A 12,771-nucleotide genomic window follows, 5' to 3' on the forward strand; every position below is an offset into this window, starting at 1 on the left:
ACCAATAGTAGGCAGAAATGCCCATGTGGAAAGAGGTGATCTTCAAAGTCACCAAGGCTTTGCTGTGCTCTGCAGGGCCACAGACTTCCTTGTCTCAGTTTCTCTTTAAATTAGATAGACCCTTTAAATTGACTGTAGTCAACACCAGAACCCCTCTGTCTGCCTTCGAAGCTCCTCCAAGCCTTTCTAGCAGGTTCTTCATTTTGTTCTTTAACTTTTTTCCTAACCCCTGAACTCCCTAGGCAAATGCTGCCTCCTCTGTGCTCTAGTAATCCTCCTAACAAGTGACACTGAGCACTTTTTTTGTGTGCCCTTTAGTTAGGGCAAGGTCTTGTTTACCTTTGTATCTGAACTCAGGTATTCCCCCCCCCCCCACCCCAGCATGCCCTTCCGGGATTTATCTGGATAGTCAGTTCCCTTAGAGCAACCTTAAGAAGCTGTTTCTTAATGACTTGCACTAAGATGAATAGGTTAAGTTTATTGACACAGGTGTCCCCTAAAGAATAACTATTTTAGTGCCATTTTATTGGACAAAATATTTACCTGCCATTTCTTTCATTTTGTGACATTAGTAAATTATTTATGGTACAAAAGACTAACAACCTCTATCAGAACAAACTCTTAACTAATTATAATATTTGGAGCATATCATCATATGTTGAAATACTTTCTATATTGTATGAATACCTCTCAAGTATATATGTACTTAAATGAACACAGAACAGATTTTAGGTAAAACCAATGTGTTTTCTTTTTTTTTTTTTTTATTAAAAAAAACTTCCTAATGTTTATTTATTTTTGAGAGACAGACAGAGTACAAGAAGGGGAGGGGCAGAGAGGGAAACACAGAACCCAAAGCAGGCTCTGGGCTCTGAACTGTCATGTCAGCACAGAGCCCGACACGGGGCTCGAACCCACAGACTGAAAGATCATGACCTGAGCCAAAGTTGAATGCTCAACTGCTGAGCCACACAGGCTCTCCCTGTGTTTTCTATTAAACCCCTAACTTAGAAGGAATGCAGTTGGTTTGACATTTACTTTTTTCTTCCTTTCCCTTCCCTCATTTCTAGCTACTAGTTGTTTGCTTGCTTGCTTGTGTTTTAGTTGCTCTTGTTTGTTTCTATTTCTTGGCAGTACAGAATAGGGCTTCTTAAATGTTAATTTGCATATGGACTACCTGGAGACGTTTAAAATGCAGACTCGGAGTCTGTAGGTCTAGTGTGGGGCTGAGATTCTGCATTTCTAACCAGGTTTCAGATGATTTGGACAACACTGGTTCATGGACCACAGCGTAGTAAGACTTTAGAGACTAGAATGATAAGTATCTACTTCTACTTATAAAACTACTTCCTTAATGAAGTTTAACTCAAACATACGTATTTTTAAAATAGAAAGCACAAGTTTGGTGGTCACGCAAGGAAGACCCATTTCTGGCCGTGTCGATAGATTTGAGAAAGCTTGGCTGCTGGGACAATCAGGGGGCCATCCTGGTAAAAGTGCTAGTTTGACAAGTGTGTCTGGGCAGATGGGCCAGATTGGGTGCAGCACACCAGATTGGTGAAAGGCTTGAAATACAAATTTATGTTGGAAACGGAAAGGTGTCTGAGCCTTCAAATAATTCTAAAGAGCAGAATGGAATGCTTGATATTGACAAGTTTAATTAAAAAAAATATAAATGTACCTTCTTTTGGAGGTACATTTAAATTTTATGTTAAGGGGAAATTTTAAGCATTAGTGAGGAGAGATAACATTTTTAATAATGTAATTTAGTCACACAAGTCGTTTTGCAATTTTATGCCAGATTACAGAATGAAAGACAATTAATATTACAGTGTATTACACAAAATGGTCTCTTCAGCTTGAAAATATTCAAGTAGCCAAGAAGAAATTGAAGTGATCTGTAATTAATTCTAAACACAGTCTCAAAATGAATGTGATTTTTTTAAATCCTATACTCCAGGCTAGAAGAGACTTAGCTGTTTGCCTATCATTGACTCAGGTCATTTTTAGTATTAAAAGTACACAAATAGTAGACGGAATGAACTTTCAATGTGACTGAATCATAGCTGTCAGTTCTTTTTTATCCCTGTACCTGAAGTCAGTATGTATAAGGAAACGGCATTTTCAGGGTGGGGGCAAATGAATCCCCGTTTTATATTTAAAGACAGTCAAGTTTCAAGTTTAGTAAAATATAGTTAAATATATAGTAAAATATATGTATGAAAGACCACAGGTATCTCATATCTAAATATTTACCTTATATAAATACAATGACACTTAAAAAGATTAAGATCTAAAAGCAGAAAAAAAATGCCCTGGATATTCATCATGCATTGTTCACTTTGTCAAGTAGGAAGACGAACTACTTAGAAAACAGAAAATACTAAAATAAGACAGTGGAAGTTCTTTAGTGGTAGCATTTTTTTTTTTTTTTTTTTAGTGTAATAGATGCAATAACAATGCTATCAACTTAACTGCAATGCTTGCCCAAAGACCTCCATTGTCTTCCCCACTTTTCTGCCTTTGGCATTGAACTAGCATGTGTAAATGAGGTTGTCTGCTCTTTTGGCCCTGTTGTTAAGGCATGAACAGCAGGCCTTGCCTTTGGTACTGAGGCTATTCATAAGATCAAAGCTTTTAAAAATGTTTTCATTGTTATTGTTGTTGACATGACTTTTTGCTTCAACTTCCCCTGCTGGGCCAGACCCTAAGAACTTTGTACCGGCTGTTATTTTTTCTCATGTGCTGAATTGCACTTGGTTTGAAGACTGCAAGGGGAGAGTGAAAATTATACTGGTTCCTCAATTAGAGTTGGCTACAGGTCTTGTGCTGTTTCTAACCAGAGATTAGAGTGTAGTGCTACCTCTGTCTGAGGGAAACAGTGGAAGGCATAACTAAGATAAATGAATGCATTTTAGAGTTTGTCAGCTGGAAAAGGCAAAGAGTTAACTACAGGGAATTTTTCTCTTATAGACTTTGAATTACATTCTCCATCCTGCAAAGATGTTAACATTGCCTGAGGTTGCTTCGGGTAGGAATAATAAGAATAATAATTCATTTATTTTTAGTTTTCCAATGCTCATTTTGTCACTGATATTTACAAAGGATGCACGTATCGCTGAGGCATTGTATCAGGTACCTTCCTTTCAGCCTGAAGTCATATGTAATCACATGAATATGCCATAAAACAAAATAAAGTGGTGAGGACTGGACTGCATTTGAGATTCATGTTTATTTAAAATCATGACTGGAATGTGAGATACCCATTCTCTGGTCCAAAGAAATGCCCTGGTGGAGAGAACCTTGAGAGGAATGTTTCCCAATCCTTCAGGAGGTGCCTATAGAATAAGTGGGCCATGGAGTTAGCTAGTCCGAGCCTAGCTTGCCCCTCTGTGTGATACATGATTTATGAGTTAAAATAGACAAGCATGGAAAAATAGTTGGTAATTTGTGCCAGGGTTTCAATGTCCCGTTAATCTTTAAGACTTTATTAGTGAAATCATTTTTGTTTTTATACATATTTTTTTATGGAGAAACTCTGGGGAATGTTGACATTTTTGTAGTTCTTTATAATGATGATTTACCAGTTTTAAACATGGTCAATTAGAGGAACTTATATTTCACTTTATTTTCTTTTTAGGTAGACGTATCTGTTTTTTCCCAAGCCCATGCAGTTAATGCTTATGAATTATATAAGTTACTGTTGCTGGGATTAAAGAGACAGAGATTTTTTCTATTCACTTTTGTACAGGCAGAAAAAGTATGACACATGGGGGCTTGCAACTGAAATGAGGTTTAGTTGGAAGACAGAACAGTGGAAGGAAGCTTCTGAGAAGATGGGCACAAATCTGAGTGATTTGCTCCATAGTCGTAGTTTTAAGAGTTTCACGTCTTAGATAAATAAAAGGCAAAGAGTATGGGGTAAGAATTCAATAAATTATGCCAAAAAAGAAAAAATGCAACTTAAAATTGATATGAAGTGAAAGATCAATTTAAATATAATTTCACGGTAATGATGCTGCTATATAAACAGGAATAAAAATAGAATAAAAGTAACATTAATGAGGTAATTTTATAAAATCTTAGTATCAGTAGAAAAGAGAATTTGATTTATACCAAAACTTATATTAAATTTTGATGTCATCAATTTTCCATGTGACAGCTATTTTCATGTATTCTAATCAATAAAATCTTTAGAGCTCTACAAAAATATGTAGAAAAAAGTAACTATTTAAACTACACAGTAATATGCCACAGTTCAGTCTGTATGACTGGATTTCATTTATATTTAATTGTTTATTTTCTGTCATCTTTGTAACTAAGTAAGGTAATTTTGGTTGGTTATGATTTGACACATATGGACCAATAAAACTTGACACTTTCTTTCTTTGTAAGAGAGACTATTAGTTACTTCTAGAGATGAATTTCAGTAGTATACTTGAGTTAGAAGATGATGAGGCTTTTCAGCAATCTATAGTGTTTGTGTGTGCCTTGGCTGAGTTGTTTTCAAGATAAATGTTTTCCTAGCACTAAATGATACCTTTGTAGAATGGAAAAATATTCATGAAAAGTGCACTCTTTTCTTGGACAACATTTGACACTCAAAATGACTTTCAATGGCAATATGGAGATTTAAGCCTCAAATCCAATATATTTTACATAAATATATTTACCCCTGTGTCAGTATTTGTTTCTTAATTACTAGAGTTTTGTGTTAAGTCCTGATACCTGAAAAGGCAAATCTCTTATTTTTGCCCTTCATATTTATTACTGATAATTCTTGTCCTTTATTCTTTTATACACATTTAATGTGTTAAATGCTATGAAAATTCCTGTTGAGGTTTTTTATTGGAATTTCTAAAATACCAATCTAGGGAAAATTGGTATATTTTCAATATATTACTCTATTCATGAACATGGTATATTTGTACATTTATTGAAATTTCTTGAATATATTTTTATAATTTATCAATTTTTCTTTTTGAAATCTTCCTAAATTCTTAACATTAAATTTTCATTTATATTAAAATTAAGAAATTCAGTTTTTCAAAATACATTTTAAGAAAGTAAAACAAGTTTCAAACTGAGAGGATTAATTCTCAACACAAAGAGGTGAAAAATATATGTATTAGTAATAAGTAAAGAATTTCTGTGTATTAATAATAAACAATAAAAAATGAGTGAAAGTCATAAACTGAAATTTCCCCCCAAAAGGAAGCATATATGTTCAATAAACATTGGAAGAAATGTTCGATATCATTAATGATGAAAAAAACACAAATCAAGAAAGCAGTGTATTACCATTTTTTAACTATTTAGTTGAAAATATAAATAAATATATATATTTAAATTAGATATTTCTAGTGTTAGAGAAGATGTGCTTTCACAGCTTCTAGTGTAAAGTTAATATAACTTATGGGAATTCAAATGTTTTAACCACTTTGGAAAACAGTTTAAGTATTATCACAAGAAACAAATAAAGCCATTTTCCTAGATATGTACTCAAGAAAAAACTCTTGTTTATGTTCAGCAAGATATATATTCATGAAGCACTGTTCAAACTGTATCAGGCTTGGAAATAATCTAAATATCACTAAAAAGAAAGTGGATGAATGAATTGTAGTACATGTGCACAATGGAATATTATACATCAATTCAAATTAAGGAAAAATAATGATACGAAACTGTGTATGAATCTTAGCAATATAATATTAGGTGACAGGTAAGTTCTTGTAGTTGTATCTAGCATGATACTCTTTTTTGGAAAGTTAAAGATAACTAGATTTTTTAAAGTGTTACAAATACTTATGAAATTAAGATATACATATGGAATCAAGATCATCGTGAAAGTGCAACTCATGGTAATGATTGCACAAAGTGAAGGGAGACAAGAGAACTGGGGAAATAATATGGTTAGAGGTGTGTAATTATCATCAAATTCCTATTCTGGATGATTGACCTATACTTATTATAGTACTATATTCAAACCATAAAATGAATAAATGAATGAATGCATGGACAAATGAGTTAACAAGTAAGGAAACAAATACATAAATAATGGCCGTATATAAGCCAATTAAAAAGGTTTTCTTAAACCAATATTTATTAATTTAGTTCCAAGAACTCATTTAAAATCAAAATAAGTAAGCAAGATGATATCCATAATTTTCACAAAAATCTCATTTTTGTTGACATTTTTTTCCCTAAGCTTTTTTTGCCTATGAATACAGTGAACTTGTATGGAAAATTATTTGTTGATGGATGGTTAGTGCTTGCACACAAGAATAATTTTGACCTGTTGTAGTAAATCGTGATGAATTTTGTAGTTTCTAAGATTATGTTAGAATAAAGATGTTAATTTTTGGATTTAAAACCCTTCATTAGGAGAAAAGAACAACTATCTCTTAGCATACTAACATCACACAGTCAGAACAGGGTTCTTCAGAGATACCTGAGGGAATGACAATGATAACATTCAGTATATTCTTTAAATAACTGGTATTTGCCCTTCAAGGATGTTCTTAAGTATTAGGAAGAAAATTATATTTTTAAAGGGAGATAATTACACAACATGGGGTAGCCAGGTGGAAATGTGGGTCAGTTTCTATTTAATTTGGCAGTTGGTCCAACATTCTCTGCCAAAGAACCAACACTCAGAATTTGTGTTACAATCTCAATAAAAAAAATAGAGAATTGGGAAACTAGAAAATTTTTCATTATGCTAGTAGTATGAATCTTGTTGAGGTATGTGTGAACCCAGTTTTGAATTGATAATTGCATTTTAAAGATCTCAATATTATACTTAATATCTTCTGCCTTCAGTCAGAACCAAAATTAAGCCAGTCCCAGAATCATGAAAGTATTCTTTGACCACAATTCTAATATAAGAAATCCATTCTTGAATTTAACAACCCTCAGTTTGGGGAAGTATTTCGTTTTAACTGTTTGTTTAAATGTGGGTAGTTGTTATTTGTGGCAATTTATCTATAACCAGTATAGGTTTGGGGAAGCAAATCCAAAAAATTGCCCAGGAAATTTTGTGAAATGGTGGTCTAAAATATGAGTTGATCTTTCTTCCTTTACTGCATTGTTAACCTCAACAAATTACTTATTTCATTTCCACAACTTTAAATGCCAAGTACTTGTAAAATAGTTGCAAATATTTAAAATTAAATGACTTCATAAATGTTTGTAAAAAACCACACCATGGACTTGATTATATTTGAGAGGGAAGGAAAACTTTCTAGGAGTTATTTGGTAGCCATGAATCTACCCTTTATTATTCTCAGAAACAGAAACCAATTGTATTCTGTCTCAAACAGCTAGGTTTATATTAGGTTAAAAAAAAATCCTACCCAGCATGGTATAAATACATTTTAGATTTGGCCACATTTCCTTGCTCAGGAATATGATGTAAGAAGTTACACAGTATGGTGGAATGATTGAACACCTTTAATCTTTGGTCTTTCTACTTTGTAGCTCAAAGTCAAAAAGAAAGCTCCATATGATATATCTATAACTGTGTACATTGCACTATGGAATATCAAAAGCAATCAGTCCTCACTCAAAGAGGATTGTACTGTTCAAAGTAAATGCTTTCTTACTATGAGTTTTATTCCTGAGACCAATTCAAGTAAATTGAAGATAAAGGAACACAGAGGGATATTTTGGCAATGATTTCATTGCTTTCTGCATTTCAAAATATCAGTTTATAATTCAGATGATTATCCAGTCCAAACCATTCACTCTTTTAGAGGATGCTGCTTTAAGAAAATTAAAGCCAAGCCAACAAAATAATAATAACAATAACAATAACAATGATAATAATAATAATAATATTAATTATTGCATTTTAGGAGTATTATTATAGTTACAGACACTGTCAATTTTAAAACACAAAGTCATTATTTGTACAGTATATATTTTAATCTGATAATAAAATGTTAGGTTCAAATAAAAGAAATAGGAATTCACAGGAATATTTTTTTAAAATCAACTAGTCTTTCTGAATCTATAACTTGGGTTTAGGATCTAAATACATCACAGACATTTATCACACTTCTCTCTTTTGTGACCTTTTGAAAGGAGTGTAATTCATCAAAAAATATTTTTCAATAATCTCTGCACTGGATAATTTTCCTTTTTTTCTGATCTTCAAAGTGACAGATTGCATAGGTTGAGCCTCTGTGACTTAAACCACAGACAGTTTCATGTTTCAGTGTGCTTTTCTGTCTCGCTGGCTGACTTGATTTATAATAGTTGAGGTAGTGCAAAATTAAAAATTAATTAATTTGAGTGAATTGGTAATAAAGGGGACTGGAGTGGCTGTATTGAGATGCTAATAGGTCTCTTCCAGACCTATTCTGGCCATCTGATCCTCTGGAATATCCAACAGCTGTGGTAGGCAAAACTGACAACTGAGCACATTCAAGAGGAAGGGTCAAGAGTTTGGCATCTAACCCCGGTGGGGCCAAAGCAGGGGCTGCTCTTCCCAAGATTCTACTTCTGGGATGAAAGCAGGTCAGATGGTTGAAATAATACATATTTGGATGGCATTACTAGAGAATCTCTGTGTAGAAGCAGTGAGATGATCTCAGGCTGTGATTTTGTTTTTCTTTTTTTTTTCTTTTTTTTTTTTTTTTTTTGTGGAAAACAACTTCCTGAGCAGATTTCTGTAAGGCTTCCAGTAACTACAATGTTTGCTTCATTGACTGTTTTATTGGGAGAATGCATAATTAATGCAATTAAGATTTCTAGAAAAAAAAAATCCATAACTTCCATTTTTTTGAAATATACCTATCATACAACTATTCATGCATGTTGGAAATGTAATATATTTGTATCCTTTTAAAGAGTGGAATTCGCTACTGAATAAGAAACATTTTACAACACATTAATAAAATGATCTCTTTTTATGTGACTCTGTTTTGTAAAGTACCTAGCATAAAATGTTTTTATTTCTACTATAAAACAAATGTATTAGGAATTGTTTTTCCTAATTATAAGAATAGAACATGCTCATTTATGAGACATTTTTGTTTAAATTGAGAATAAAGGAAATAAATAAAATATTCACATTTCACCTATGTAATTATATATCTGATAAATGGTATAATAAATGGATAATTATATAATTATGTATATGATAAATGGTAGAAAAATAATAGCAAAGCAATAGTAATTAATGGCAATTGGTTGAAAATAAAACCAACACAAAAGAGCACTAATTTAAGTTATAAAGATTGACAAGCTGATTTGAGGCAATTAGTTTCAATAATCACGATGGAGCAGGTTTTAAGAGCAGAACTTTAAAATTGAAATGCTGAATAAAAAAATGATTAAAGCAGCACAGTGGAAAACTAAACATGCAGATAACAAGCAAAATCAAGCAAAAAATTTTATTTCTCTTCCAAAAAAACATATTTTTTCCTTTAAAAAAATCTTTATTTTCTTGAAGAATATATTATGTACCTCATATCTTCCTGGCTACAGGATCACTATTTTATTAATTTGAAGCTGTTCAGTATCTAGTCTGAACATTAAAAAACAAAAGCAAACAAAAATAGTCCCTGGATAATAATGTGATTTTTAATGTTTGTCTTACTTGATTTCTTCATGTTTTTCCTCAGGGAAAATTAGAAAAAGGCGATTAACTATTTCACTCAAACCCAATTACCTCCATGTTTCTGGTGGGAATTTTCATACGACATACTAATAAGTGAATCAGCCAGTCACTATTGACCTCCTGTAGTTAAACGTTAGCTAATTGAAAATTGATTGCCATTTGCCACTAACCCAGTGCATTCAGCTAAAATGTACTGTAGTGGTGGTGATTTTCATGTATTGTAGCAATACTGTCACAACTATGTTTATTATATCCACCAATTACTAGGATATCTCTACTACTAACTATTACTGCCAGCTAATTAATACCACTACCATTATTATTATCTAGTATTTATTGAGTTCTTACTTTGTGCCAGGGATTTATTCCACCACTTTTATATATATTAATACATTTAATCCTAATAATGACCCTCTTTTGCCAAGTATTATCATTTTCTTCATTTTGAAAATGAAGAAACAGGGTACCTGGGTGGCTCATTTGGTTAAGCATCTGACCTTTGATCTCAGTTCAGGTCATGATCTCACAGTTCCTGAGATTGAGCCCTGTATTAGGCTCTGTGCTGATAGCACAGAGCCTGCATGGGATTCTCTCTCTCCTTCCCTCTGTCCTTCCCCCACCCCCATCAAAATAAATAACTAAACTGAAAAAAAAAATAAAAATGAAGAAACTTAGGTGGCTTATCAGTCAGTCACTTTTTAACACCCTCTACATTGTTTTAAAAGAATGTAATGCATATTCTTTATTTCTCATCTAAATAGTTCATTATTTCTTGGAATATAAGTAAGTATAGAATATAATAATATATTTTATTTTGAGTTTTTTTTTAAACAGAAGTGTAAGAGAAAATATATCTCAACAACAAAAACTAAGTATGTCCTATAATTATTGAGTAGGTTTCCTCCCCCAACCCCCATCCCGAGATAAACTAATGGACCATCAAACAGAATTATAAATCTCAAGTCTCAGGATCATATTGATGGGGCGGTAAATAAAATTATACTTCACTATCAGAAAACAAGATTAAATTGTCCTTTAGAGCAATAAAACGATGATTTCAAACCTAGGTTGATTCTTTTAAGGTGCTTTCTAATCAATGAAGATATGAAAGGAAATGCACAGTTGGCAGAGTTGGGAATCCTACTCAAAGTCTAAAGAGGAATGTATTTATCTAATTGCTACAAATGCTGCAATATGAGCTGATGATTTTTAAAGCAGTTTCAAGTCAAGAACCGTAATTCTACTGAGACAGCCATTCCCGCCACAGGCTAAAATCCATGGACTGTTCCTGTTAAAAATAATAATAACTTTGTTAGGATCACACATTGATATTAATGTTTTCAATAAAATAACAAGGATTACTATAAAGTTCAATGTGAGAACCATTTTAATTGTCACTGCAATAAAATATGTATTTCCCTTATAATTCATATTTTCTATAATGTAAAATAATTTAAAACACTTGGATTAGGTGAGTTTCTCCAAGTCATTGGGCAGATATTAGGTAATATTATCTCAATCCCCAGGTTCATTTATCTCATTATTTGTGTTTTCATTTCCTTTTATCCGTTTTATTTAGTAAAGTATGAGAGTACAAAGCCTCTCCCTTTAATATTTTCTTTCATACTACCTCTAACAATGCTTGTACTTACATTTCACCAACAGTGCTGGGATTTGGGACTCAGGAATTATTTTACATGTGAAAACATAGAAATTTCCCATCACATCTCCTTTTATATTTTTGCAATACAAGACTTATTGCAAATATATGCTGCATTATTGACACACAATAATTCTGAAAAAAAATGGGAGAAGTTTGCCCATAATGAGAGATTTTAACCAAAATTAAAATGGTTCAATTAAGTCAATTGAACAGGACTGGAAAATCCACTTTAAGGAAATCTGAAAGAATATAACTTTGATATATTTTATGTTTACGTTGCTTATGTGTTAAAACTTTAATCAAAGTGGAATACATGCTAATATTTTAAAGTTTAAATAGGGTGATTTTAAAAATGGTATGGGTTAATTTATAACATGAATCATCTGTTTCTATATATCCAATATATTTGAATTATTTTTTTCTAGTAAAAGGAAGATGAGAACTTTAAAAATATTTTACACCATCCTTTAATTCTTGAAACAAATATGTTTATATTATTTTTTCATTCTTTCTATTTACAAAGGTAATAATTTCGTGAGTGTAAAGTTTGTATAATAGTGTTTCCACAAATATGAATATGAGAAAAGCAGTAGAATAGAAAATATAAAGACAAATTTTTGATGTTTTCTTTCTTCTTATTTATTTCTTATGTTGACATATGATTTTATTCACCATGGTGCCAATACCCGTAATAGTGATGTTGATATGCAGCTTCATTAGTGGCTGTCGTATCATGAGAACATTTCATCGACTGCATAGTGCACAGTTGAATGATCCTGTTGGAGGTATTGGCTTTTTAATTTTTCCAAACTCTTGCTATTGTGCTAAGCATTTGTTTTGGAAATGAAGTGACACTTGTTCTTCTGAAAATGCAGTTGAGCAGATTGTTTTGGGCAAAGTTCAATTGTAGTTAACCCTCCAGATGAACTGTTATGCTCCCATCACTGGCTGTCATTCAGGTCAGTCTGAATTATTAAAGAGAATTGCAGAAGGGTAAACATGGTTGGATATTTGAAGAAACATTAAAAAAAATAATAACCAAACCAGAAAAGCAGTGTCTGTCATTACAGACATTACAGACATTACTGGTCTTAATTCACCTTCATTTCATTGTTTTTTAAAGATAAATAGCAGAGATAATGCCAAACTTGGTAATAATTAGTACACGTTTGGTCTTTTTTTTTTTTTTTTTTAGCTTGAAGTTACATTAAAAATTCATACATCCTTTATGTCCTTATCTTAGGAGATAAATTCAAAACTGTTATATTAATGCATTCTAGAGTATCTAGGCATATAATTAACTGAACAGTATTTGAAGGAAACACAGTAGAAAAGCATTATATATATCAGTGTTTTGTTTATATTTTAAAGAATTTCATAGTTAATAATCTTAAAAATAGCATTGTGCTATTTTCATATCCATTATATAAAAGGGCTTTTTGTATCTTGTAAATAAAGTGCTTGCTATTATAAATATTAAAGA

General features: G+C 32.0%; 1 protein-coding gene across 3 annotated transcripts in view; it reads left to right on the forward strand.

Moving 5' to 3' along the window:
• The window catches only part of EPHA3 (EPH receptor A3), a 360,076-nt gene that overhangs the window by 122,077 nt on the left and 225,228 nt on the right, over positions 1–12,771 (forward strand). The window lies entirely within an intron of this gene.

This window comes from Panthera onca, chromosome C2, assembly GCF_046562875.1.
Source record: "Panthera onca isolate mPanOnc1 chromosome C2, mPanOnc1 haplotype 2, whole genome shotgun sequence".
NCBI lineage: Eukaryota > Metazoa > Chordata > Mammalia > Carnivora > Felidae > Panthera > Panthera onca.